Here is a 25,963-nt window from a genome sequence, read left to right as displayed (position 1 = left end):
TATTGCCGTAGAGTTGCTCATAGTATTTGTTTTGCTGAATCATTTTAACATAATTAGAGAAAACATAATTTATCCTTAAATATGTCAGTATGCATCACTAAAATTAAGGATGTTTTCCTCTTTAACAATGTCATTTGCAGTAACAAAATTAATAATTTCCTACATCATCTAATAGTCTACCTATATCCAAATTTCAGAATGGAGATTTTAGTGCTATTGGATTTGATGTGTTCTATGGAAATGTCTGTTTAATCCTTTTTTTCTTTCACTTATGAAGAGATTAAGCATATGTTCCTGATGGATGGCCCTGATAGTGTTTTCTTTATGAGCTTTATTTTATGTATTATAACTTGAAAGTTACTAAGAGGGTAAATCTTAAAGTTTCTCACCACAAAAAAGAGATGGTAATTATGTGATGTGATGGAGGTGTTGGAGGTGTTAGCTGATGCAATCACAGTAATTATATTGTTATATATGTAACATATGTGTGTGTGTGTATATTGTATATATATGATTGTGTCAAATCAACAGATTGTATACCTTAAACTTATAACATGTTATATGTCAATTGCACTTCAATAAACCTGGGGGAAAGAAAATTGACTTGGCAGAGAGGGTAGAAAGGCCTTCAGATGGAGCCAGTGATGGCTCCTGATTCATCAGTGATGAATGTGTTCATTCAGTCAGAAAGTGATGTTGGAAATCAGGCTGTAGCTTATGCTGCCCAGTTCTGGGGGTTTTAATGGTCAGGTGCTGATATTAATTTCTCCTATAAATTTGCTAAGTGGCAGAAAATTAAGTTTATTTTCCAGAGGATAAGCCCAAGCTATCTCTGTATGAGATAATGAGAGATGAAAGACTAGGTACCTTGCCTTTACTGGGCTTCTGCCTGTGAATTTCCCTGATATATCTGCTTTCATTATGCATCTTTTTTTTAAATGTTTACATGACTCGATCAAGAGTTTAATATCAATAAGAGTAGAAACAGGGAGGGAATTGTAGTAACAAACCACTTGTTAGTGCAGGTATTTCCAGGGGGTATATACTAGTAATTGTAGGAGTGGGAAAGCTATTGCTATTCCTATGGCAGGCTTTGAGAATAAAATGGATTTGTATATTTTCTGATTTTAAAATTGCTTTCAGATGACCATACCAGAAAAAGAGACAAGTACTGAGATCATTTCCAGATATACTAGACATATTCAAAGTGGTATTGAAGTATTATATAACATTTAAAAAATTATAAAAGTGGAATGTAGGTGTTAAAGCTAATTAATGTTAATACAATTACTCTTCATGGTTCCCTCAGAAAACAAAGAAGTTTAAAAAGAACTATTTGTTTTGTTCTCCCTGAGTAAATATACATATTTTAAAGAGATGCTCAGATGCAATTTTTTTAAAGATTTTATTTATTTATTTGACAGAGAGAGAGAGAGCACAAAGAAGGGGAGCAGCAGGAAGAAGGAGAGGGAGGAGCAGACTTCCTGCCAAGCAGGGAGCCCACCATGGGGCTTGATCCCAAGACTCTGGGATTATGACCTGAGCAGAAGGCAGGTGCTGAACCAATTGTGCCACCCAGGCTCCACCTCCTCCTTTTAAAAAGATTTTAATTATTTATTTGACACACAGAGAGAGAGATAAGAGACAAATCTAATGAACATATCCTTTGCTCTTTGTATAAGCTAATAACATACTCCAATTTCCAGAAAGGAATGAATGGGGAAGGAAAAGGATATGAACATTAATCTTCTTCATAACATTATTTAATGGCATCGCTTCCAGGGGAGGAAGAAGAAAAAGTTGGAACCTGTCCCAAGATATTTGGTGGTTGCATCTAAGTTATTCTAGATTTACCCCTTCTAGTCTGTGGTACAATGACACATATGTTAGGGGAGTATGTATACACAAATCATCCACATATAATCAATCCCAGAATATCAATGAAACCATTTTTTCTATATTGCTCCAATTTTTGCCTTCTGGCTTTTTAGTTCTCACCACCTCCTCTCTCATATACTGTTCCTTTTTCAATGTTCATTATGCACCAAGAATGATTCCAGAACAGAGAGCAGCATTATAAGACCCTCTTGAATAATTCTTACATCCACCCAGTCCAGCAGCCTAAGGTTTAAGGTTGCACACTGCTTTTCTGGACTCATGAGCTATAGTCTGTGGATGTATATATCATTTTTAATCCCCCAGAGTTTTACAGTCTCCTCTATCTGTGAGTTTTAGAAAAATGTGTGCAATCTGATAAATATGGGGATATTTATACCCTTCAGTCCTGATATAAAATTCAGTTATTTAGTATGTATAATATATTTTTATCCATTCAATATAATTTTGATATATACTTGTACCCTATTTAGTTCCAGGAATAAATGGAAAAGGTTTTCAAGGAACCAGAATGACAAAACAAGATAAAACGAGTTAAAAATAAGAGAAAACAATTCAGTTTTATACTAATGATTGGGTACTTTTTTTTTTTTTTTTTAAGTAGTCTCTATGCCCAGTGTAAAGCCCAATGCAGGGCTTGAACTCAAGACCCTGAGATTAATGCCTTAGCCAAGATCAAGATTCAGATATTTAACCACCTGAGAAACCCAGGCAACCTGTGATTTTGTATTTTTATCCATGTTATGACTTTATAAGTTTTATATGTATATAAAATAAGGAAGAAAAGTACACTACTTAAATTTAACAGAAACTGAAAATATATGTGATTTAGGGAGGAGAAACAGGATATGAAAATATATTCAGTAGGTCTCCCTGGGTTGCAGATGGCATATTCCTGTAAGGTGAATATTACTATAACTATTCATTGCTTTGACATGGTGGGTGTTGTCATATAATTGCCCAGAAGATCTCTTCAGGATTATGGTAGGCAGAATTCTAAGATTGCACCATTATCTCCATTCCTTGGTATTATTTCCATTGATAGGGACATGAATAGATAGACATTATATAGAAAAGAGATTTTATAGATGTAATCAACATTACTAGTTGGTCAACTCAATATATGGAGATTATCTGGATGGGCCTAACTAACCTAATTATATGAGCCCTTTGAAAATGGATATTTTTCCCTGGTTGACTGTAGAAACCAGAGAGAGGCTTTCTGTGGGAAGGATTTGATGCAACACTGCTGGCTTGAAAATAGAGAAAGCCAAGAGGCATAGAATGTGAGCATGAGCTCTAAAAAACAAGGAAACAAGGATCTTAGTCCTATAACCACAAATTCTTGTTGAATTCTTCCAACAACCTGAAAGTGCTTGCAAGTGGATTCTTCTCTAGGGCCTCCAAACAAAAACCCATTTGACCTCAATTTCAGCTTTGTGGGATTCTGAGCAGAGAATCTGCCTGAGCCTGTCTTCACTTCTGATGTACAGAACTGTGAGATCATAAATGGGTTCTTTTAAGCCACTAGGTTTGTGGTGATCTATTAGATCACAAAAGAAAAATACAAGGAAAAATACACTGACTTGTTAGATCTCAGTGACTGATGGCTCATACCTGAAAGACTGAAAGTTTAAATTCCTCTAAAATTCCTATGTTGAAATCCTACTCCCAAATGTAAGGGTATTAGGAACTTGGGACTTTGGGAAGTAATTAGGATTATATGAGGACATGGGAATGGAGCCTTGAATTCGTAGTGCTCAATGATGGTATTTAAAAAAAAAAGATTTTATTTATTTTATTTAAGAGAGAAAGTGAGAGAGAAAGCAAGAGCAGTGGGAAGAGGAAGAAGCAGACTCCATGCTCAACAGGGAGCCCAAAGTGGGGCTCAATCCCAAAACCCTGAGATCATGACCTGAACTGAAGGCAGATGCTTAACTAACTGAGCCACCAGAAGCCCCATTTTTTTTTAACCATGCAACAGAACTTTAATTAAAATTTTGAATAGCTATTTTGAAAACTAGTGATTCAGCTATTACTGAAACTGGTAATTTCTAAACTTAAATTGGGGCAAATGTCTATAGTACAGAGCAATGCCATCATTGGGCACTATGAATTAAAGACTCTATTGTGAATGAAATTAACACTCTTATAAGAATGATGGGAGAGCATACTTTTCCTCTCTGCTCTCTAGAAGTCAGCAGTCTGCAACCCAAAAGAAGGTCCTCACCATGAGATCAGGCTTCCAGCCTCCAGAACTATGAGCAATAAATTTCTGTTCTTTATAAGCTATCCAATGCTTATAGTGCTATAACACTTTTTTATAGCAGCCCAAACTGATTAAGTCATACTCTATACAAATTACATTAGCCCATATGGGTTGACTTTACCATGGAATGTCCCTCCTTGGGGCTTTAGCCACATCCAGTGTTTGGTTGTTATGGGGTGCAAAGGTGCAATCCTTGTCTCATGTAAGTCAAACTCTGAAGGATCTCCCTGGCTTCAAAACTTCCTGAGGTCTAACTAAGTTGTCTATGGTACTGCATCACAAATCAAATTTTATTTCTGCCAAATCCTACCACTCTTCCCCATTTAGAGTTGTTTCTGAGGCCACTACTCAATAACTCCCTCCACATAGATACTCTGGTCAGAATCTGTTTCCAAGAAACACAGTCTAAACCATCTCATGTTAGGTAGAGAGGTAAATGAATATTATGTATTTTTTTTAATTTATTTTATTTTATGTTCGATGTATGATAGAGATCATACATACACACACATGCATGTGCACAAACACATGTACACTTTTTCTCAATTCTGAATATAAGTCATGTTTCTAAGTACGGTGAGTGTTTCAGAGAAAGCTAAATATTCTTTGTATTATTTCACACCTTCCTCCTTTTGGGGAGAGAACCCCTGTGTGTTAGTAGAGTACATGGCCACCCAGATATAGTTTACATTTCCCTGTCTCCCATGCAGCTGGATGCAGTCATGTGGTTAATTTGTCTACAAAAGAATATGAAAAGAAATGATGTATGTTATTAACATGCCACATGCTTGAAAAGAAATTGCTTATTCTCCAGTTACTTTCTTTGTCCTTTCTATTACCTGCAAATGGTGATGGATGGAAGAACTCAGAAGTTATGTATAAAGGGCAGCCATGCCAACCTGGACTATTCACATCGAGACTGATACTTGAGAAAATAATAAGTTTTCATCATATTAAAGCCACTTTATTTTGGGGTCTCTTGATAACAAGTTTCCCTGAAGGTTTTGCAATGCTATAGAATTATTTGGAAGAAATGTTTGTGTTCCTTCTGCTTTATTTATATGGGTCTTAATGAACAGAATTCTTCCAAGTATGTCATTTGAATAGATATAATTCCTACTACACTGAACAAGTGCTCTGAAAATAAGACCCTGGGATTTTCCAAGTCAATATTTTCTACTTATCTATAAAATTTTCAGTATTTCTCTGTAAATTAAACATGTTCAAGAAACAAGGGCTCTGCTAGTATAAATATACTGCAATGCACAATGAGTCATTCTACACGATGATGACACCTTCATGTTATCCTAATGTGAGTGTAGCTTAGACTTCATTCCATTCCCACGTGCGATGTTAAGACTATTGGGGTAATGATTGTGGAGGCAAGGCCTGCCTTGAAATGTTTGTGGAGAGAGGAGATTTCACGGGAAGGCAGAGCCTGGTAATAATGGTGGGTTTGACCTAACCATCAAGAAAGTGTGTCAAAAGCTTTGAGAGATAATTAGCAGTTTTATGCAATTCTGAAACATTCTGTAAATTGCATAGTTACTATATAATTGCTTTTTTTTCCCCCTGTAGTGGAATCCTTTATGGTTGATTTGATGTTGTTTTTTAATTCCATTTGTGTGCGTGTGTGTGTGTGTGTGTGTGTGTGTGTGTGTGTTGAGGATGTGTTTACAGTGAGTGTCAGGGAAATTGTTAACCCTGTTTTACTCCACAGCTTCAACTTATACTACAGGAGTTCCCCAAAAAGGAACAAAGTCAGCATCATTACAAAGAAAGATAGTGAATTAATGGAGATTCTAAACACATGAAGAGTTTATAATTAGCAGTTTATTTAAAACTTATTCATATAGCCAGCCTAGGAAGGTAAAATGATTCTGGGGATGTATATGGTAGTTACTTTGTATCTAGGTAGTATTAAATATGATTTTACTCTAAATTTTCCTGGTTATTACTTGTTCCAAGTGATCCTTTGGGCATTCAGTAGTAAATAAAAGATTGGATTATCGTGTTTCCTAATGTGGTAATGATAGTCTCATCTCATTTGACGTGTCCAGAAGAGTTTCTCATATTGTGAGAAAACCACCTTGGCTAGCCCAAGTGGGGCAAGTGGAGAATGTGAGGAGAGCAAAGATAACATTCATCACCAGACCAATCCAAGTAACAAAACTGGGGGAGATTATAAATGATCATCAAATTTATTTAATATCTAGTATTTCTTTGATACCCAATATTAATATTAATATTAGATATATAATTTACTTAGTATCCCACTTTTTTCTTTCTTATCCTTTTGGAAAAAGCAAGACCCTAAGTACAATATGATGAAAGAGATGCATTTTATTTCATTCTTGCCTTGATTGCTAAGAAGAATTGTTCCCTTTATTGAGAGACTTCTATAGGCTTCGTTTCAGATGAAATCATTTGTTTCAGATAGAAATCATTTGATGGCTGATTAAAACTTCAGCATAGAGAAATTGCTAAAGTTTATACTGCTAAAATGTGCCAGAGATGAGATTTAAATCCAGATCTGCCAGATTGTATTACTCTTCCTATCATTTGTTACTACAGTATATTGCCTCACAAATATTTGCCGTTTGGATAATTGATTAGTTATAGCCAATAATATATGTTTTATGAAAACTGAATTTGACAAGGTATTCCACTATGCTCTCTGGGAAAATTTCAATGATGCTCTTTAAATATGAGCTTTATGTTAGGTAGTGTTTCTTCGATATTAAAGTAGTAATTTTGGAGGTTATCTATTACAATAAATAGGAACAAACTGATTAAAAATTAACAGATATGTGATAAGACAAGAGTCTCTATCTCCCTTATCCCCCACAAAGTCACTTAGTTGCGAAAGAATTACTTATGGTAGTTGTTCATGAAAACTTAGTTTCATCCAAAATAAAATATGGGAAAATGACTGAAACAGTTCTATGTAGTTATAAATATTCTCACTCAGCTCTAATCCATAATTAAAAAAAAAAAAAAACCTCAAAGGCTTTAACTTTTAAAAGAAAACTGAGAATTCCAGCTCTCCTGCTAGCAGAGTGGTACCTGGCTGATAAATAAACTGAGATTTTCAGTATCTAAAATTTCACATCTCACATTACACTCTTCCCTGCCTTTACATCAAGTTCAGACAACTTTTATTTTTAAAATATCCTCTACTTTCCCCCTCCTACGGCTATTCTCACATTTCAGCCCACTCCTTATCTCACTCTCTCTGCTCTATGAAAGTGTATTTCTTTTCATTGTGTTTTTCCACTGTTAAAAGTGAGCATTCTCACTTCATTAACTCATTTTCACTGATACTACATTTACATGCTTGCCCTTGATAACTACTTTTTCCATAAATCTTCCCCAAACATCTGAATTATTGTGATATTTTGGAATAATCTTAAACATTAGGAAACTGTAAGTTTCAAAGACAACCTAAATTGCAATTAATATTAAACTTCATTTCTAATGGGTATGGTAATATGATCTTAATAACAATGTTTAGTGAGTCAGTAATTATAAACTATTTATTAGACTCATCATAATTTGCTATGTAAAATGGAGGTTAACTCATTAACCTTGGTGCTTACCTAAATATTGTTAAGGGGCCTTGTTTAGGTTGTGAAGAGAATCAGATGAGATAATGTAGATGAAAGTTATTTTTAAATTGTTTAAACCTGGAGATTCACAGGTACCCCTGGGGATAAAAATACATGTTTATAAAAAAATAAAAAAATTAAAAAAAATTGTATGGTTCTGTGTGTAAAGTATTTACAATAATTCAAAATATTTAATCAAGTTTTCTTAATGATAAATAGCCCTCTAAATAATAAAGAGTGCAAAGGAGAAAGATAATGCCATTCCCATAGTAGCTGCAAATTTGCTTTTCTGTTCTGAGAATCCTGCCTTTTTTCCTTTTTTCTTTCTTTTTATTCTCTTTTCCTCTCTCTCTCTCTCTCTCTTTTTTTTTAAACTCCAAAGACTTCCTTTCCCATTTAGTCTCATGGAATTCTCTTACTCAGTTTCATAGTATGATCTTGCTATTTTGTAGGTGTTCAAAAGATTCCTGCCTTGGGGTCCTGGGTGACAGCCTTTAAGTGTCCAAGTATTGGTTTTGGCTCAGGTTGTGATCTCAGGCTGGTGAGATCTGCCCTGCATAGGGCTCTGCACTCAGTGGGGAGTCTGCTTATCACTCTCTTCCTCTCCCTTTGCCCTTCCCCTCCTTCTCAAATAAATAAATAAATATTAACACACACACACACACACACACACAAACACACAGTGAGAAACAAAAGATTCCTGCATTAATGAACTAGTTCTGTCTTCTTTCCTGCATTTTACCTGGACTTAAATATATATAAATAATTGTATTCATACCTAACCATAAGGTTGTGAAGGTTCATCATTTACAATCCACTAATTACTAATGACCTAATCATGATTTTATGCCATAATCTCTTAAATTTACTTTTTTGATCACAAAATATTTTTTTTAGCTGATGTTTAAGTCAGATAATATTCAGAAACTGCTTTGCTTAGCCCCATCAAATCATAACAGTGTGTTATCTTTCTTATGCAAACCAAACTTTCTCATGGGTATCCAACTTATGATAGAGGACCAATGTAATATTTTTGAATGGGGATATACCTATTTTTTAAAATGTTAACAACACATAGTTTATAAGGGATATATTCTAAGGTGAGAATTGTGTAAAAGCTCATACATTAAAATTTTTAATTAATTTTAACTATATGAATTAGTATTTTGGTAAAAAATTTTAACATTTTTATAAGATTGTCACTTATATCTCTTTACTTCTTTCCTTGAAATTGAAATTAGTTTGGTGATATATCAATTTAAACTTTATGTAAATGTTTGTATTTTATTTTGTACTATCTTCTTTTGGAAACATATCACAGCAGTTACAATTAAGTTCACCTAAATGTTTTAACTGGCTTTGGACAGTACTGAAGATGGCTGAAAAGTTTTCATTCTCTGATTTTGACTTGGTCTCTGATTTTGAGTTGAGTCAAGGTACACTAATTTGGCTAAGGTTACCTTTCACATTCTACCAACTAAACTGAACAGTCTTTAGCTTAGTATAAATCGGTTGCACTAACCAACATCATAATTCTTTGAGGAGTTTATATGATTTATTCATGCAATTAAGATCTCTTAACACCTTTTATTTATAAAGGATTAAGCTAGATAATAAAAAAATAAGCTGTGTAATATTTATCTCTTTAGCCCTCATATTTATTGTAGTGCCTGACATTCAATAAGTGCTTAAATGAATGAAGAAATACATTTAAATATATGAAATGCCAAGTAAATAAAATATTAATTATTAAAATGTACTTCAACTTCTCATAATATTTTGAGCACATAAACTAGAAGAAAGTCATATAAAATAATTGCAATGCAGGGAGATTGTTATAATAAGTGAATATGTAAATGGTAATAAGAGTTCTGAATAAATCAAGGTAATAATTTGGAGTTGAGGAATGGATTCTAATATTATTTCAGTTGCAGATAAAAGAGGCCCAAATTTACCAGTGTTTTACCAGATTTTTATTCCTGTTTCATATACTAAAAGTCTGGAGATAGTCGAGGGATAGTATATTGGTTTTGTCCTGAGAGCCCTGGGCTTATTCCAACACTTCATTGCAAAGCACAGTACTTGCCTTCATCCTGGATAGTTGATAGAATACCAGTCGTCTTATTTTTATTAAGGACAACATACTGATGTTCTGGCCATCATGAAGGTTGTAAGGGTCAGTAAAACAGGAGCAAGGAGCATGCATCAATCATTTTTAAAGAAAATCTACCTGAAGCTTCCATGTGATACTTTTGATTACATTTCATTGTTTCAAACTTTATCTACTAGCTACATAATTTCAGAGATGTTTGGTAGGAAATACAATATCTATGCTGAGCAAGCATGTGCCTTACAGCTGTAAAAAAAAAAAAAAGTCACAGTTTTTCTAAAAGATGTAACTTCTGACATACACACTGATAATTTAGACTTTTATCTTAAATTTTGAAATTACTGATGGATTTTGAAACTGAGTTACATTATCAGATTGTTAGCAGACAAGTACTAGACACAGAATGGTGTGCTGGGTTGAAGAAACTGTCAGTGAGATCACTGTGATACTATAGTATAATTTAGCTTTAAAAAATACTGCCTCCTTAAAGGCCCCATCTTGAAATAGACCCACACTGTGGGTCAGTGCTTAAATATATGAATTTCGGGGAATTGGGGACAAAAACATTTCATGTACTTTTCTGCGCTTTGTTTTAATTTAATACAAAGTTAACTCTTTTAAATGGCTAATTATTTCTCAGACTTGAGAAAGAAAGCTATGTCTTTAGAGTAAACACATACACACATGCACAGTACTAAGTACTATGTAAAATGAAGTACAAAAATAGTAAAGCAAGCACATTCTTCCACTGAAATTTTTAACATCAAGGATAAAGAGAAAATTTTAAAAATTATATGAAAACAAGGATACTTAACCCATAGTTTTCATTTAGATTTCTCAGTAGCATTGCACGCACAGCAGCAATGATGCAGTGTTTTCATATGCTGTAGGAAAATAACCATCAACCTAGAATTCTATACCTAGTCAAACTATCATTCAACAGTGAGTGTGAAAGAAAGGTATTTTTAAACACAAGGGTTTACCATAAATAGCCTATCAATCACTTTGTAAGAATTATTCAGAAGGCAACAATGGGACTTAAGAAGTAATAATAAAAATTGGAATTATTATAAACATTAATAACTATAAATAGATGATATTTTAACTTTTTAAAAATTTGAAAAAAGCTCAAAAATTTGAGAAGATAGCAACATGATAAATAATAGTGTAGAAGTGATATTAGATGAAAATTAAAATATACTAAGTTTTTTGTTTTTTGTTTTGTTTTTGTTTGGTCTTATTTGGGAAGGAGATATTATTAATGATTAATAGTAAACTTCTTCAGAAAAACATAGATTAGTAACTAAGAATATAAATTGAATGTAAAGCTTCAAAAATGATAAAATAATTTGATGAGAGATTGGATGTGGGACTGAAGAGGGAGAAGTGTCAAACATGAGTTAGGATTTTCAAACTTAGTTACCCAGGTGAAAAAGCTGATATCAGAGAGGCATACAATATGAGAAGTAGGTTTCATGCAACAAATATAAGAGTTTGGACTTCTAAGGATGAATTGTCAGTTTAAGAGAAATACACTGATGATAATAATTAGGTAAATATGAAGAGTTAAAATAGTCAAATAATAGAAGATATTTCATTTATATTTAGAAAATTAGATAAAATTTTTCTGTGACAAGCATATACATTTTATGAAAGTTAGTTATATATGGAGCATGAGATATATGATAATATTTAAAATGAAATAACATGTACTCTAAGTAAATTAAGATGTGCTTTTATTTAATATTATTTAATATCTTAAGTAGTAAAAGGAGAAAGATCATAGTTATGGTACTATATAAATGTAATGGTGAATATACTTGTTTACCAAAAACATAGCAATAAAAAATAGTGGAGTAGGTTAATACTGGGTCCCTCAGGGCACTAATGCCTGGTTTAAGAAAAAGAATATTGAAGCCATCTCTGTGAACCATTACTTTTTAATTATATACTTTTCTCAAGATCAAATAAATAAACTGAAAGGAATCTTGTAACTGGAGTTGAAGGAAAATGCAGGGAAATATATTATCTTATGAATGAGCTTATAAATAAGAAATAAAAAGACCAAACATAAACTATCAAATAAAAGTTATACAAATATTATTTTAATTAAGATGTAGCAAATCATATGAACAAATGCTAGAACAGATGTTATTTAAACCACTACTTTAAGAAACAGTTTAATTAGAAGAAGCTAGTATGGGTTCCTGTGAACATATAAACTGTGGCAATATTCCCATGATATTAATTTGTTTTTATTAAACTTAATAAAATGTGAGATGTAATGAGTAAGGGGGAAATATTGTAACACCTATTAAAATTAGAAGTTTCATAGACTAGAAACTTTTAAGAAGTTTTCCAAGATGAAGCAGATGGATTGGGGAGAGAGGGCAATAGAGACAGAATTCAGTATATGTGTCACAATTTCACACTTGCCATCCACTATAAACTTTTCAGTTACTATCTTCATCAAGTTTGTGCCAATTTCTTTTAATTTCCAATGTTTCATGCATCCTTCTTTTGAAACTGTTGGCATTTCCTGGTCTATCTGTTGGTCTTGTCTGTCTACTTTGATAATAACCTGAAAAAGTGTGCTCATTTTAGTGCCTTGACAAGTGCAGATTATAGGGAGCTAATTTATGAGGCAAATAATATTTGTAACATTGGCCAAAGATATTATGGATCAGATTACATTCATTAATATATCATTTTCTATTCTTAAGAAAAGAATATGTTAAAACAAAAAACCTACCCATACACAAAACTCATTACCTTATTTCCTACTGATGAATTAGAATTCATTCCAATATTGGCTAAGCTTATTCTAGCTTTTACAAAAGCTAATGTTGTTGTAAAAATTAATATTTTTAATGTATGCCTTAAATATTTCATAGATTTTTACCATAAAGACTTTATGTCTGTTAGTGTTTTGGGGTGGTTGAAAATATTTTCAGGGTTTTCTCCTTAGTATTTGCTCAGTCATCTATTCTTTTTCTTTCTTTCTTTATTTTTTTGATTTTCAATTTTTTTTTTTAAATTTTAGAGAGAAAAGAGAGTGTGTGCATGCCTGCACACAAGTGGGAGGAGGGGCAGAGGAAGAAGTAGAGGGAGAGAGAGAATCTCAAGCAGACTCCTAACTGAGCATGGAGCCCAATTCAGGGCTCAATCTCATGACCTGAGATCATGACCTGAGCTGAAAACACAAATCAGTCTCTTAACTGAACCACCTAGGCAGCCCCTTCTATTCTTCTTTATTTTGTTAACTCGCACATTTTTAGTAAGACATCCATATTATTCATATATTGTTTAATTTATTTTATTTCTCCATCTGAGTTCAACAAAAGGAGATTATGTTATTTCCCTCCTGGCTTTTTGGAAAACAAACAAACAAACAAACACAACAACAAAAAAAACAAAAAACAGAACTTAAGTTATTTATAAACTATTTATCAAAAATATTCAGTTTTATTGATTTTTTTCCCCTATGATTTGAAAAACTTCCATCCCAGGCTTAATATATTACACACATACACAAACACACAAAAAAGCAAATTTATAGCTGTGAATTTAGCCCTGTGCAGAATGTTGCTTTAATGATTATTTAGATGTAACTCTTAATTATACAATTTCTTAGCTTTAATTTGTTATTGTTTTGGTTCCAGGTGTGCCCCTGTCTTAAAATCTTTAGTTTGCATTATTCTCCCCATTTGTCTTGGTTAAATTTACAAGTAATTGTTTAGAAAGGACTCTGATCAGTATATATTTTCAGAGTTCTAAGTCTGAAAAGGACCACTTAATTGAACAGTACTTTGACCGATGGAAGAGTTCTAGGACTAAGTCCTTTTCTATTTTAAAATATCCATCTGTCTTTTAACACTTAATTGCATAGGTAAGTATATTTTTTATAACACTTTCTGGTAAAAATGATCTGTTTAGAAGCTTATAGAATTTTAAAATATAACTTTGAAATAAAACTTTTGATCTGAACTTATTTTGGAGTCAATTTTCACCCATGAATTCTTTCTGAAACTCACTAGTCCCATTTTAAAATGCATATTCAAGTCCCTTCCTTAGTTGAGTGAAAGCTTCTACCATTTATTTCTGGGATTTATTTCTGGGATTTTTTTCTCCCTTATCAGCTTTGTTGTGTTATTTTGGGGTTCTGATTTTATTTACACTAAATTGCCTAGGAGTGTTCTGATTTTCATCAGTTTTTTCATAGTACCTATCCCTTTTAAATGCCTTTTTAGGATTGCAGATATTCTTTGACTTATTTTTCCCAATAGGCTATTTATTTATTTACTTTTAAAATATTTTATTTGTTTATTTGACAGAGATCACAAGTAGGCAGAGAGGCAGGCAGAGAGAAAGAGGGAAATGGGCTCCCTGCCGAACAGAGAGCCTGATATAGGGTTTGATCCCAGAACCCTGGGATCATGACCTGAGCCCAAGGCAGAGGCTTTAACCTACTGAGCCACTCAGGTGCCCCCAAATAGGCTATTTAAATGTTAATTTCAGTGCCTTTAATATATGGAATACTTTTTCTATGGTAATATATATAGTCCAAAATAAGTCCAAATAAGTCCAAAATAAGGTCTAAATTTTTAAGTATTTTTATATCCTTTTTAGCTCTTTTTTCCAAATGCCCATTATGTTATCTTTCCAGGTACATCAAGGTGAAATGCTGAGGAAGCAGTATTTACCATCATTCATAGGATTACAGGGCAATGGTAAGGGAGAGTGTGTGAGAGAAGACATCTGTATTCTCTTTCCTTTTAAGTTGCCCTAAGAAAATTCTGCACAATAGGTAGGGCATATTCTCATGATGGTTGTTTCTGTAGCCTTTACTGCCAGAAGCCTCTTTATTACCAAATGTATGGATTGGATTATTCTCAAATGTACAATACAATTATAGATTTTTTTCTAATTAGATTTCTGGGTGATTTTAGCAAGAAATGAACTGTTTGAGTATTTTTTTAGGGGCTTTGTTTCCAGACAAAAGAAAATGTTGCAATATTAATTCTATCTAAGTATTTTTTTTGGAATTTTTTCCCATGTAATAGTTAGAATACCTGCTCTGGGCAAGCTCTTCCTGTATCCCTCTTTGGGATATCCTTTGAAGATAAGATGAATGTCTACTAAAAATTTGGCTTGAATGGTGAGACTGATGATAACACAGACACTAAGAAGGCAGAGCAAGGTTTATCACTTATACAGTGGGGCTTCTCTTGGGTATGTAGGGGAAGGTTCCAAACTGGTCTGAAAATGGTTTGAAAGAGCAAGAAAAAAGAAAGTAGATTGCAGTTTCCATTATAGTTAAAGTGTGGGACCGGTTTGACAATTTTCACACTTCATGAATTTTGCATCTTCTACCAGTGCCAAAGTAGGGTGCACGTAGTTATTCTTGCCCTGAGGCAAAGCAAAGCAAAGATGGAGGGATCCCCCCCTTAAAAGCTATCAGCAAATACCAAGATATTGGGTCAGATGCCTTATATCACCATTACCCTTCTTGTGACGGTCCATTTCTTTCATTACTATTTGTCCTTATCTAACTCTGTATATTCTAGGTTCTTTGATAGAAGAGGCTTTTCCTTGTTTATTGTTTTAAACTTAGAGCCTATCGCAGTTCTCCAAAACTGACGTCATTGGAAAATATATTTGAAATATTAGATATTAATTATCTAATGTTTAATACTTGGGCTGAATTATCTTCATCAGAAGATTTATTGTACTCAGAATTTTATTGTATTCCTTATTTAAATTGTCCTTAATTGATTTATCTTAATACTCTTAGGCACTTTATGAATTGACAATGAGATAATGTTTTGGGGGCCATTATGTTGTTGAGTCAAACTGACTTTCCAGTAAGGCAGATGTTTTGAGTTTTTTATAGGTATTAATAAACAACTTAATATTCCCCCCTCCCTCTTTTCCTTTCTTCCTTCCTTTTTTCCTTTTACCAAGATACTTATTTGTTGTAGGCATTTTGAGAGTGATATTTTGATAATACAATAGATAATACATAATTAGAATTTATTATCATAATTTATATAATAATAATTTCTGGTACTTCCCCAAAACCTATCCATCACATATATTTTTTTAATTTTTTATTTTTTATAAACATATAATATATTTTTATCCCCAGGGGTACAGGTCTTTGAATTGCCAGGTTTACACACTTCACAGCACTCACAAAAGCACATACCCTCCCCAATGTCCATAACCCCCCCCTTCTCCCAACCCCCCTCCCCCCAGCAATCCTCAGTTTGTTTTGTGAGATTAAGAGTTACTTATGGTTTGTCTCCCTCCCAATCCCATCTTCTTTCATTTATTCTTCTCCTACCCCCTTAAGCCTGCATGTTGCATCACTACTTTGTCATACCAGGGAGATCATATGAGAGTTGTCTTTCCCTGCTTGACTTATTTCACTAAGAATGATACGCGCTAGTTCCATCAACGTTGTCGCAAATGGCAAGATTTCATTTCCATTTCTTTTGATGGCTGCATAGTATTCCATTGTGTACATATACCACATCTTCTTTATCCATTCATCTGTTGATGGACATCTAGGTTCTTTCCATAGTTTGGCTATTGTGGACATTGCTGCTATAAACATTTGGGTGCACGTGCTCCTTCGGATCACTATGTTTGTATCTTTAGGGTAAATACCCAGTAGCACAATTGCTGGGTCATAGGGCAGTTCTATTTTCAACGTTTTGAGGAACCTCCATGCTGTTTTCCAGAGTGGTTGCACCAGCTTGCATTCCCACCAACAGTGTGGGAGGGTTCCAATTTCTCTGCATCCTCGCCAGCATCTGTCATTTCCTGACTCATTTATTTTAGCCATTCTGACTGCTGCGAGGTGATATCTCATTGTGGTTTTGATTTGTATTTCCCTGATGCCGAGTGATATGGAGCACTTTTTCATGTGTCTGTTGGCCATCTGGATGTCGTCTTTGCAGAAATGTCCGTTCATGTCCTCTGCCCATTTCTTGGTTGGATTATTTGTTCTTTGGGTGTTGAGTTTGCTAAGGTCTTTATAAATTTTGGACACTAGTCCTTTATCTGATATGTTGTTTGCAAATATCTTCTCCTATTATGTCAGTTGTCTTTTGGTTTTGTTAACTGTTTCCTTTGCTGTGCAAAAGCTTTTTATCTTGATAAAATTCCAATAGTTCATTTTTGCCCTTGCTTCCCTTGCCTTTGGTGATGTTCCTAGGAAGATGTTGCTGCGGCTTAGGTTGAAGAGGTTGCTGCCTGTATTCTCCTCAAGGATTTTGATGGATTCCTTTCTCAAATTGAGGTCCTTCATCCATTTTGAGTCTATTTTCATGTGTGGTGTAAGGAAATAGTCCAATTTCATTTTTCTGCATGTGGCTGTCCAATTTTCCCAGCACCATTTATTGAAGAGGCTGTCTTTTTTCCATTGGACATTCTTTCCTGCTTTGTCGAAGATTAGTTGACCATAGATTTGAGGGTTTATTTCTGGGCTTTCTATTCTGTTACATTGATCTATGTGTCTGTTTTTGTGCCAGTACCATGCTGTCTTGATGACGACAGCTTTGTAATAGAGCTTGAAGTCCAGAATTGTGATGCCAGCAACTTTGGCTTTCTTTTCCAATATTGCTTTGGCTATTCGAGGTCTTTTCTGGTTCCAAATAAATTTCAGGATTGTTTGTTCCATTTCTTTGAAAAACATGGATGGTACTTTGATAGGAATTGCATTCAATGTGTAGATTGCTTTAGGTAGCATAGACGTTTTCACAATATTTATTCTTCCAATCCAGGGGCATGGAACATTTTTCCATTTCTTTGTGTCTTCCTCAATTTCTTTCATGAGTACTTTATAGTTTTCTGAGTATAGATTCTGTGCCTCTTTGGTTAGGTTTATTCCTAGGTGTTTTATGGTTTGGGGTGCAATTGTAAATGGGATTGACTCCTTAATTTCTCTTTCTTCTGTCTTGTTGGTGTAGAGAAATGCAACTGATTTCTGTGCATTGATTTTATATCCTGACACTTTACTGAATTCCTGTACAAGTTCTAGCAGTTTTGGAGTGGAGTCTTTTTGGGTTTTCCACATATAGTATCATATCATCTGCGAAGAGTGATAATTTGACTTCTTCTTTGTCGATTTGGATGCCTTTAATTTCCTTTTGTTGTATGATTGCTGATGCTAGTACTTCTAGAACTATGTTGAATAGCAGTGGTGATAAAGGACATCCCTGCCGTGTTCCTGACCTTAGCGGAAAAGCTTTCACTTTTTCTCCATTGAGAATGATATTTGCAGTGGGTTTTTCATAAATGGCTTTGATACTATTGAGGTATGTGCCCTCTATCCCTATACTTTGAAGAGTTTTGATCAAGAAGGGATGCTGTACTTTGTCAAATGATTTTTCATCATCTATTGAGAGTATCATATGGTTCTTGTTCTTTCTTTTATTGATGTGTTGTATCACATTGACTGATTTGCGGATGTTGAACCAACCTTGCAGCCCTGGAATAAATCCCACTTGGTCGTGGTGAATAATCCTTTTAATGTACTGTTGAATCCTATTGGCTAGTATTTTGATGAGAATTTTTGCATCTGTGTTCATCAAGGATATTGGGTATAGCTCTCTTTTTTGATGGGATCCTTGTCTGGTTTTGGGATCAAGGTGATGCTGGCCTCATAAAATGAGTTTGGAAGTTTTTGGAAATTTTTCCTCCATTTCTATTTTTTGGAACAGTTTCAGGAGAATAGAAATTAGTTATTCATTAAATGTTTGGTAGAATTCCCCTGGGAAGCCATCTGGCCCTGGGCTTTTGTTTGTTTGGAGATTTTTGATGACTGTTTCAATCTCCTTACTGGTTATGGGTCTGTTCAGGCTTTCTATTTCTTCCTGGTTCATTTGTGGTAGCTTATATGTTTCTAGGAATGCATCCATTTCTTCCAGATTGTCAAATTTGTTGGCGTAGAGTTGCTCATAGTATGTTCTTATAATTGTTTGCATTTATTTGGTGTTAGTTGTGATCTCTCCTCTTTAATTCATGATTTTATTTTTTTGGGTCCTTTCTCTTTTATGTTTGATAAGTCTGGCCAGGGGTTTATCAATTTTATTAATTCTTTCAAAGAACCAGCTCCTAGTTTTGTTGATTTGTTCTATTGTTTTTTTGGTTACTATTTCATTGATTTCTGCTCTGATCGTTATGATTTCTCTTCTCCTGCTGGGTTTACTATCCATCACATATTATAGCAAACTAAATAGAGAGACAGTATGTGATGATAGGAATAATAGAATAATAACAATAATAATAATAACACAAAGTCTTACAGTCAGACAGCCTTGGGATTAAATACTGGCTGTACCATATGTACCCACATATATCTGGGTTAATAGGTCATGTTATATCTCTCACATAAAATAATGCTTCTTATAGGATAGGGAGATTAATTAAATAAAATATTATACATAAAAACAAATATTGTACATGGCTAAGCATCTGTTAAAAATGCAGTAAGTTCTGGAAAAAATGTATACATTTAAGATATAAAAATTTAGACGTATAGCTGTTATCCTATTTCTTTTGTATTTTTTTGTATTCTTAGTATTTTTGAAATGAAAGAGGCTTTAAGTGTCATCTACAAATCCACATCCAAAGCTTATCTTTACTGTCCTAGAAAATACACATTTCTGGGCCGCCTGGGGTGGCTCAGTGGGTTAAAGCCTCTGCCTTTGGCTCAGGTCATGATCCCAGGGTTCTGGGATCGAGCCCCACTTTGGGCTGTCTGCTCAGCGGGGAGCCTGCTTCCTCCAATCTCTCTCTCTGTTTGCCTCTCTGCCTACTTGTAATCTCTGTCTGTCAAATAAATAAATAAAAATCTTTAAAAAAAACCCACCAAAATTATTTTTTAAAAAAATGCACATTTCTGTGCCCTGTGGTCAGATGATTTCTATAATGATAATATGGGATAAAGCCAAAAACCTGTATTTTTGTGGAGCTTTTCAAGGACTACTGAAGCAGAACTGATTTTTGGGAACCACTGACCTGTACAACCTGTTCATTTTATATCTAAGTACCCCTGGACCAGGAAAGCTATTTTCTTAGGGTCATAGAGCTAATTTGTAACTGGGTTCTTCTTTGCCAGTTCAGGTCTTTGTTCATGGTGGCATTTCTACACATAGCACTTATGAGTAAGATCCAGGAGGCCTCATGAATTGAATGAAGTATGCCTGTAGATAAGCCTTTCCTAAGAAAGCCATGAGGACACGATGAAAGCTGTGCATTGATCAGACATGGCCAAGGATCAGTTGGAAGAAGGACATGTTTGAGGTCTGGATATCAGAGTCCTGTAGCCCCTGAGGTTTTTACCAATTTTTTAGACTAGACAGTTTTTGAGGAAGATGATATTTAGGGAAATGAAATAGATTGTTTTATTGGATTCATCACTTAGAAATTTAACTGCCCTATGCTTAACCTTAAAATCAAGATCATACTGAGAAAAGCAAGTTGAAAGTAGATCTTTGAAATACAGAGCAGTTATTGTTAGTATTTAATTCTGGAGACATATTGATGCATTTTTTGATGAGTACAAAATAATATCACTATTTTATGAGCTATAAAATTTAGTGTATGATCATCTTAGTTGAATCTTCACTCTTAGAATTGACCTTACTCTTTTAAGATTGCTGAGTGCTTTTACTGAAGATTATTACTACACACTAGGAATCTTATTTTCTCACATCCTCCCTTGATGTCAAAGCCCATGGTGCTCAGAGGTTTCTTAATATTGATTTTGCTGGACAATGACAGATCTCTCACTTAAATTGGAAGGAAAATTGCAATGGAAAAATTAAGGAATTATAAACATAGAAATATGATGACTAAGACATGATGTGGTGTACATTTAATTTTCTCATTGTGTTTTCATCAAAAACTTATACAGTAGTTTTCTTGAGACACAGAGATAACAGAGATAACGTTCACAGTTAAAAATCCTATTTAAAATTTTAAATAAGCATACCATGATAAAAATAGGACAACTAAATCTATACCATAGAATGAAATAAATTTTCACTGAAGTCAAAGATATTTTGAATCCAATTTGGATGGTGACCTTTTGATAGAATAACACATACATATTATCTCCAGAAAGTAAGACACTGTTTCCACAAATTCTAAAGTAACTCATGTTCCTTTATAAACTTTTGGAGGAGAAATCATGGCAGATTATTTATTTATTTATTTACTATCCTGTCCACCATTCAATACAAAACCGTGAAGACTACCATTTCTACGGAAGGCTTCCATTTTTTTCCTCATGGCTTTCATTTTAAGTAATAGGGCATTTATTTTTTTCAACTTTGGGATTTTTATAGAAGCTATGTAAATGGTCCTATGTTAATAGATATTGTTAATACTTAATGGCTACATAATGCTCTTGTCTGCAGATCCCAAAGAGTTTTTTGAGTGTTACAATCTCCATTTTTATAGAGGACAAAAGAGAATTCTGAGACCAAAAAAAAAAAAAAAAAAAAGTGTAGTTAATACAAAGCATTCTGAGTACGTTAACAAATAATATACTAGAATTGGAATGGTTGAAATGAAAATTGTCTACTCTTGTCAAGAGTTTGCTTTTTAATAAAAAAAAATGCTCAATTTGATCCTAGGATGTGTGAAGTTTGCCTTACTGTGCCTGATTGGTTTTCATTTTGTTTTAGTTTTATTTCATTATTTACTATTATCTCTCCTTTTTCAGGCACACTGTATCTGTAGTCATTTTCATTATTTTTTCTTAAGTGGTCTTCCCAACCCAGTAATAGAGTATTAGAGCCTAGTTTTTCAAAAAATGATGGGTGAGTAATATTTTTATTATTCACTGGCCAAGCAAACAAACAAACAGCTACCTATTTTTACCTATAGCCATAGTCCTAGGGATCTTAATGGTTATATCTCAAGTTTAAACAATTTCAAGTATTGAAACAATTTCAAGCCGAGAAACTGGATACTTTTGAGCTGTCAGCTTTTTCTTTCATCTCTGAATTATCTTTATCTTTCTGTTGAAAGCAACATTGATTAAGAAGACTATCTTTACAAGTCAATCCAGAAACTATATTTTCTTTATTTCTCTACATTATATTGAAATAGTTGTACTGTTATGTGTGCTGTTTGCTGTATTTTTTTAAGTACATTGTGATTTAAGATAAAAGATGGAAGATAGATAAAAGAGACAGTTTCTTGAGTTATTAACTACCTTTATTGTGTCCTCACTGTTGTAGGAGATTTACAAAACGGAGAGTTATTTTCACTTCTGCAATCGTTATAGTTCTGATTAGGGGCTCACTTTCTTTGGCAGATTTTATCCCTTCCTAACATGTAACAGGGGAAAAAAAAATGACATTTTCAAGACACTTCAGAGACACTCTATCCTACCAAGACTATGTTGGGTTTAGAAGATAAAGGCACTAGAGGAAAAGGCAGAGAGGGTTGTTAAGGAGGGAGGATATGGAGGCCTAATTCAAAATGACAGGGAGAGCTTCCTGAGACTGAGAAGTCAAAAAGTCTTAAGATTGTTTTCCTTGTTTGTGTCCTTGTTTGTTTAAGAGTAACAAACTGGTGTCCAGCATCTCCCGATGTGCTTATGTACTTGTAGAATGTCTGCCTGTGAGAGCCAGAGAAGTAAATGAAAAAATCTGTGGTGAAATCTCCCTTCTGTGGGTTATCCTGCTGCAAGGGCACCTATACCCATCCAGAGTACCTTTGGACCTCAGAGATGAAAAGGACTTTACTAGACTACATACTATGAAGGCGAAGGGACAACAGAGTGGCAACCATAATGGAGTAGGGTTTGGGTCTACTCCTAGATTCTGGCAACACATAAACTCTCCAAATTTCTGTCTGACCCTAGGAGGGGGAGGAGACCCTAAACATAAAGGAAATGGAGCTTTCACCGCTCGCAAATTATGATTTGGCCAAATTGAAAACTTGAATTAGGAAAAAGAATAAGCAGTTTATTTATACCCAAGAGTTGTGGGGGGGAAATTTGTAATTATTAAAAATACAGGCATTTTAAATTAATATATATTTCAACCTCAAGCTTATAGCTCTGAGAAAGAATGGATTATCTAAATTATTTATTTAATTGCAAATATATAATTTATTTCAGCATAGTTGTTTGCTCTTATATCTTTCATATTCTGGTGATTAATCATTTGTTATATTTATTTTTAAGAAATGCAACTGAGATATTCTTTTGAGTTAAGTAATAACAAGAACTCCATCTACATAAAAAATCTTTGTTTTGTTTTGTTTTGAAGTAGGCTCCACACCCAACATGGGGCTTGAACTCACAATCCTAATATCAAAAGTTACATCTACCGGGGCACCTGGGTGGCTCAGTGTGTTAAAGCCTCTGCCTTCAGCTCAGGTCATGATCCCAGGGTCCTGGAATTGAGCCCTACATCGGGCTCTCTGCTCAGGAGGGAGCCTGCTTCCCCCTCTCTCTCTGCCTGCCTATCTACCTACTTGTGATCTCTACCAAATAAATGAAAATATTTAAAAAAATATAAAAAGAAAGTTGCATCTACCAACTGAGCTAGCTAGGTGCTAAAAATCAATAGTATATGGACTTCTGTAATAAGAATATTCATAGTAACCAAACACATCATGTTCTTAGATTTGCTGGAGAAAATCCATGTTTCCAAAATAAATGACAAATAAAGAAGTCATTTATTTGTTAATCCTAATTTTTTACTAATACCTGAAAACTTTTGAATGAAATGAGAATATCATATTATTATATATTTAGAAATAAATTTTAAATTTTGTATACCATATATGTGTATATGTATAAATGGTGCTTTAATTTAGTCCACACAAATCTGAAAATCAGAGTAGTTTTAACCATGAGAACACATTTATATGGGGAAAAAAGATGGGAAGAAAAAGCTAAATTCAACATGAAAATATTATTGCTTATTAGTTTACCCTAGACAGTGTCTATCAGGGGCACATGGGTGGGTCAGATGGTTAAGCATATGACTCTTGATTTCTGCTCAGGTCATGATTTCCAGGTTGAGATCAAGCACAGGATCAGGCCCATGTGCTGGGTGTGGAGCCTGCTTAAGATTCTTTCTCTTTCTCCCTCTCTCTCTGCCCCTCCCTACCCTGCTCCTGTGTATATACACATACACACACTCTCTCTCTCTCTAAAAAAATAAAAATTAAAAAAAAAAGACAAATATCATACAAAAAAATCTGTCTTCTTTAGGACTTTGAAATAGATGTTTTCATTTAAAATTTTATTTTAAATGTGAGGTCTTACAATTGTATTCAGCATTTCTTACTCGACTGCAGGATATATATAGTACTCTGTGTTTCATGACAATGGCTTTTATTTTTTTTTTAGTCCAAATACAGCAATTATGGGCTTAAGATAGAATTTAGCCAGGGTAGTTTGCAGCAACAAGGAAACATATTTTTAATTAAATTAATCAATTGTTTTCTCAGTGACTCCTGCTAACCAATCTATTTTCTGTTAATGAAGATATCTACTAATTAAAAACAGAGTACACAATTATGTTACATTACTGATAATTTCTAGTATAAATATTTATTCAGCATTTACTGTAAGCCAGACCTTACCCTAGACATTTATGAACTTAAGTGCTGTGGCCATTCCCACTTTTACATCTGAAGAAACAGAGGAACAGAGAGTTCGAATAACTGGCCAGAGATCACACAATTGGTAGAGGGTAGATCTGGAGATCAAACTCAAGGAAACATTTTTCAGAGCATATACTTCTGAGCACCATACCACAGGGCCCTGCTAACTCAGAAATTGCTTACCTTTAATGAGGGTTCCTTATGTACCCAGCATTTTGCTGGGCCATTTAAATCATTATACCACTTACTACTTAAGCTGCAACTAAGGGATGAGATAATTATTATTCACATTTCAGATATTAAACAAATTTAAAGATAGCAAGTAATCTGTCTATGTAAATAGGAAAATAAATGTGGATGAAGAATGTGAACTCAATTCTTTCTCAGAATCTGAGGGGCTTAATGTGTCTGTCAAAGTGTTGTCCCACAGAAATGTGCACATAACATTTTAATCACTATTTTACTGACAAATACTTTGAGTAATAATTTCTGTACTTCTAACTCATTTTAATGACCTGAATGATTAAAAATATGTTTTGTAACTAGTTAAAAGTAACATCTTTAGCATTAAGAATCTTTAAATATATGATGTCTTTAAAATGTTTGTATCAATTGACCTAGTTACTTTTGAATTTGGAAATCTGAATCTAATCACATAAGTGGGTATATAAAGGCTATTCCCTGCATAAATACATAGCGGTAAAAACAAAAATTAATAACAACCTAAATACTAAGCAATAGGATAATTGAGTAAATGGTAGTATTTATTCTTGGTAGAAATTCATGCATTTATTAAAATATTTCCTAAGAGTAGGCAGTAACATAAAAAAACACTTATGGAAATATATTCAAAATAAAAATCTGGATATAAATTTGTTCATGTGGTACTGGTAAAATTATATTTAGTGATTTGCTTTCTCTTTCTCTCTCTTTTTTTTTACTCTTGTGATTTTTTTTTTCTTTTCAAGCATTTTTGTGAAAATAGAAAAAGATCTGAGGCAATGAGATGATATGGTCATAGCATAAGTTAGAATGCAGTTATTCATTTCATAGTGCTTAAGACATGATCTTCAATCAAAATAATGTGCTTTGTCTGGCTTATATGGTATTTAAAGACTAATTTCCAAGGATATACCATTAAAGGTCATTTAGTAAAGGTGGCCATAGAGGAATTAGTGGAAAACAGTGGTATTATTTATGTTAGAAAGAGATTGGGCAAAAAACAGGATGAATAAAATATTTAACTACAAATATTGGTGCCAAAGTTTTGTTTTGTTTTGTTTTGTTTTTCAGCTGATGTAGAGAAAGCAGAATAAACCTACTCTGATTGCTTTAATTTGATTAATTTGAACATTCCCCTGATACACTAGGCCCTAGTCCATTTGCTTTGGATATTGGTATGAAAACTTCCCATGAACACCATGACACCAGGCT

The sequence above is a fragment of the Mustela putorius genome, unplaced genomic scaffold (genome assembly GCF_011764305.1).
Source record: "Mustela putorius furo isolate JIRA1106 unplaced genomic scaffold, ASM1176430v1.1 tig00000083_pilon_pilon_pilon, whole genome shotgun sequence".
In the NCBI taxonomy this organism is placed as follows: Eukaryota; Metazoa; Chordata; class Mammalia; order Carnivora; family Mustelidae; genus Mustela; species Mustela putorius.
The sequence above is the reverse complement of the archived record's forward strand: the minus strand, read 5'-3'. Positions refer to the sequence as shown.